Source organism: Echinops telfairi, unplaced genomic scaffold (genome assembly GCF_000313985.2).
Source record: "Echinops telfairi isolate 266 unplaced genomic scaffold, ASM31398v2 ScPeMD7_9;HRSCAF=40, whole genome shotgun sequence".
NCBI classification, from domain to species: Eukaryota; Metazoa; Chordata; class Mammalia; order Afrosoricida; family Tenrecidae; genus Echinops; species Echinops telfairi.
Genome location: NW_022103906.1, coordinates 28,992,312 through 28,996,807, shown reverse-complemented (window position 1 = coordinate 28,996,807; position 4,496 = coordinate 28,992,312).

The window sequence follows — 4,496 nt, the reverse complement described above, 5'->3', positions numbered from 1 at the left end:
GGGCTCACCTTCTAGCACTACCTCCAACGTCATTCTCCTTCTGTTCACTAGACCCCAAGTACCCAGTGCCGTCCATAAGATTTCCAGCACCTCCTGCTCCGAAATAGGTATCCAATTCCTTCTTCATAGTCTGTTCTTAGTCTAGACACTCCCTTGAAACCTGTTCCCTTTGGATGACTCTACTAGTATCTAAAATACCAGTGACATTAGCTTCCAGCATCACAGCCACACACAAGCCACCACAGTGCAACAAACTGGCGATCAAGCCCTGATCCTACTCCTCTAGCCTGTCTCAATTTACTCTCCCTCAGTTATACCACCAACATTATTGAAATACTGTATCTCTGTGCTGTATCAAGTGGTAGGAACAGCATAGAAATATATTTAAACTAAATCAGCAAGGTGATTCCAAAGCGAAGTTAGCACAAAGAAAAAAGTCAAGTAAACATAGTCAAAATAATGCCTATATTTTGACCAAACAGTTGATATTTTAGAATCAGAAAGAAATGTTTTCTTTATTCATTAGCATGGGTGAATAAGCATATTAAATTTAGCATTCATTACGTGCTAGGCCTAGATGCTTAATTTTGAGTGAAGGAGGAGTTCAGAGGTAGATTCAATCACAAAAAAAAGTGAACTAAAAATGTTTGTCTCCAAAGATTTTTGTGACATGCTGGAGCACAGCTTTGAAAAACTGCTAAACAAGTACACCTGTGCTACTGGCCTGGTTAAATATCGCTGTATTGCAACCCTCTGCAAAGCCTAGTGACATCACACAACAGTCTGCTTCTCTCACAGGCCCAGAGGTAGGCTCAGCCATTCTCACTTGGGGTCCCTCATTTGGGTGCACTCAGAAGGTAGCTGAGGTCGTTCCAAGGTTTTTTTCTGTCACTTGTCTGGCACCCACATCGAGGTGGATGGAATACATGGGGACTCTCCACCAACCGGGGTAGGTAGACTTATTATGTGGCACCGAGAGAGCCCCTCTGCACAAAAGAGACCCAGGTAAAGGCTTCTGATCGAGCCTGGCAAACCTCACACTATGACTTCTGTTTGTCACAACAGTTCCAGATGATGCCAGGTTAAAGGGACCGACAATGCGCCCCACTCCCCAGGCTCGGAGTGACTTCCCGAGACAAGGAGGGTAGGCACCACCGGGGGCAAACTTGTTAACACGCTTGCTACGATTCTGGATTCAAAAGAGGAATTTCTGATGTGCAGATCACACTTCTAAAGTCACAGTCTTCCGCCATTCTCTAGCCTTGGTCCGAACTTTCTCCTGGAAGGAGTCACAGGCTCAGAAACCACAGGGACTGTTAATTCCGCCCTGTCCTCTAGGGGCACTATGAGTTAGAATCAACTCCATGACAGTGAGTTTGTCTTTCGGTTTGGTTTGGTTTTGGATGCCGAGCACATTCACCACAACGCAGAACAGTAAATATTTAACCCCAGTGTGCATAAAACTTGGGGTAGATACTGCATAGAACTCATAGTAGGTCACCCTAGTCCTGGGCATTCTTCATCTGTAAATGACACGCCCCCCCACCCCATCCCCACCGTAAGTCCCTTTTAACTCAGTCCAAATTGCTCTTTTTATCATTAGACGAAGAGCTCACCATACACAGGTATGACCTGATTAACATAAGGGCAACTGTTTGCACACGGGTAGCCTCCACAGGTAGAGAGGGTAGGGTCCCAACATAGTCTAGGGGTGGGGCACAGTTCCATTCCCAGTACTAGTTCTTTCCCTGGTTCTCTGGACTCCAGCTGCCATGCCAGTATCTTCCTGGACTGGTTGTGCACGCACTTCTTGTTCTTTCTCCCTGGCATGCCTTCCCTCTGTTGGCTCAAATAGTCTGCAGAGAAGCCTTCGAGACTGCCCTGTCTAAACAGGGGACTTACTGAGACCTTTTGTCCCTTCAGCCTCATGTATCTTTTTCTCTCGTCATAATATATACCACACCCGACCTGACACATTCATATCTGACACCACTGTGATCTATCAGACAAGCCCTCACTACGGTGTCAACTCCAGGACAACGATTTGTTATACTCACTGATGTGAGCGAGAAGGGGACCTGCAAGTATTTGTTTAATGTGTTTCTGACAATTTCTAGAAAAAGGTTTTCCTTTCCTACTGAGACGGAGGAGCAGAGGCTGGATTCTTCCACTCCCGTTTTTCAAGCGCGATGGCTTTGAGGAAGTTCTCGCAGCCAAGTATGGGCTCAATCTTCATATCCAGTTAGTATTTTAACATGTGGCATATTACAATAGCCAGTTTCCTTTTCAATTTCCATTGCCCCCCTTGCAAAGATAAAGTGTTTTCTCCTTTCTAAGAATACTGTGATTTTACTGAGTTCCACACCCGTGTTCTCCAGCATCCACTCACTCCTCCTCTTAAATCAGCCATCGGCGCGGGAGCCATGTTATGTGGTGGGTGAGGAGTCAGGCTGCCAACGGCCAGGAGAGTGGCCGTCAGTCTCTGCGGGAGAAAGAGGTTTCTTAATTCTTGTCTGGAGTTACAGTCCGTGAAGCCCACAGAGGCAGCTCTACCTCACGATCGCGTCACTATGAGTCAGAATGGCTCAATGGCAGTGTGTTTTGGGGGAAGAGGACAAGCTCAGACACCCTTGACCTCAAGTTGAACCCACGAACAAAGAACAGCTGAGCAGAACTAGCTGCCCGGCGCATGTGCATCATCCCATAATAAACAATGACAGCCTTCAAGAAGCCTTTACCTCGGACTCCAATTTTGAACACTAGTTGTGAATATATGCAATTACCATAAGGCCACACATATAGACACAATTCCCAGAATTCTCTACTTCTGTTCATGAATATGCATAATGTCCTTTCCTTCTAAACACCCTTTAAAGACACACACACACACACACACACACACACAATGCTCCTTTTCCCTTGATTAGAGAGACCATGATCTGCATTGTCTTAGGGATCCGGCCAAGTCTCCTGTTGCAAGATATTTATCTCTAACTTTTTGGTTTGGGCAGTCATCTTGGCTCTCTGCCTCATCATTCTGAACTGGGCAAGGATGAGAACCCATCTGTGGGGCACTACAATAGGCATATTATCTGGTATTATTAAAATTTCATTTTAGGAGATAAAGCCCGAAATTACTTAAGTTCTGCAGTAAAAATTCTAAGCATCCAAATAGTGGGGAATGTGTGCAAGAACATAAGGTCCTTAACAGTTTAACGGGACAATGGGAAGTTCCAGGTCTCTGGAAATGGAGGAGGGGAAGCCTTGAGCTGCCAGCCAAGCAGACACTGTCAAAATGGGTATGTAACAGCCATAAGAAATCCCAGGGCCTGGTGGGCCAGGATGTGTTCCCCTCCCTCTCCTTCCCTCTTCGTGTCCCCTGCGTGCTCTAATCAGACGCGCCCCTCTCCCCAAGCTGTAGCTTCAGTGCTGTCCTCTGAAGTGCATCCCCCTGGGGTCGGGGGTTGTCCACAGAGTTGGGGTTGGGGCCGGCCCCGCAGACCTCTCTATTGGTTCCCTGGCACATGCCGGTATGTTGTATTCACGTCTTGGCACATCAGGTTGATATTCTGGCTCAGAACAGACAATGCACAGAGAGGACCATCGGGCTGGCCCCACCACGAGACACGATGTCCCTCACTGAAGCATAGCACTATGGGGGATAACACTGAAGACAGTGTGGGAACTGCGCCCCATCTGACTCCATCACAATAGGGCAAAACACGAAAGGCATGCAACAGAGCAGCAAAGGGAACGAAGCGATGAAATCCCCGGGGAATACCAAAAATAGACTTTGGAGACAGGGTGGCACCCCATCAGGCTCAAGTGGAAAATACTCCTAAAGGTCAACAAACAGACCTTGAACCATTTATAGGCTTCTCCATTTTTGTCAGTGGCTTTCTTTTTGTTGTTGTTTTGGCTTTGCTTTTGTTGGTTTTTATTTCCTTTGTTTTGTTTGGTTTTGCCTGATTTTTGCGCTTATTAATGTCTCTGCATGTCTATCTAGATAAGATAGGTGGGATAAACAATTTGGAAACAAAAAGAACTGGACCTATGGTTCTGGGGGTGGGGGGATGGTAGAAGGGGAGGTGGGAGAAAGGAAGTGGAGGAGAAACCAATCCAGGGACAAAGGCACAAGTGAACTAAAATCAATGGAGAGAAGGATGTAGAATGCCTAATGGGGCTTAATCAAGGGCAATGTAGCAGCAAGGAATTATTTAACCTGAATGAAGGCCAAACATGATGGTAGGACAAGAGGAAAGTAAAAGGAAATAGAGGAAAGAACCAGGAGGCAAAGGACATTTATAGAGGCATGTGTAATGCCTCTATAAACGTGTAAATACATTTAGAAAATGAGAAGGGGACTAGATCTATGTACTTAAATCTCTATGTTAAGAATTAAGGTTGCAGATGGATATTGGATCTCTACTCAAGTACTCCCTCAACACAAGAACACTTTGTTCTAACAATCTAGCATTCTGTGATGCTCACCTTCT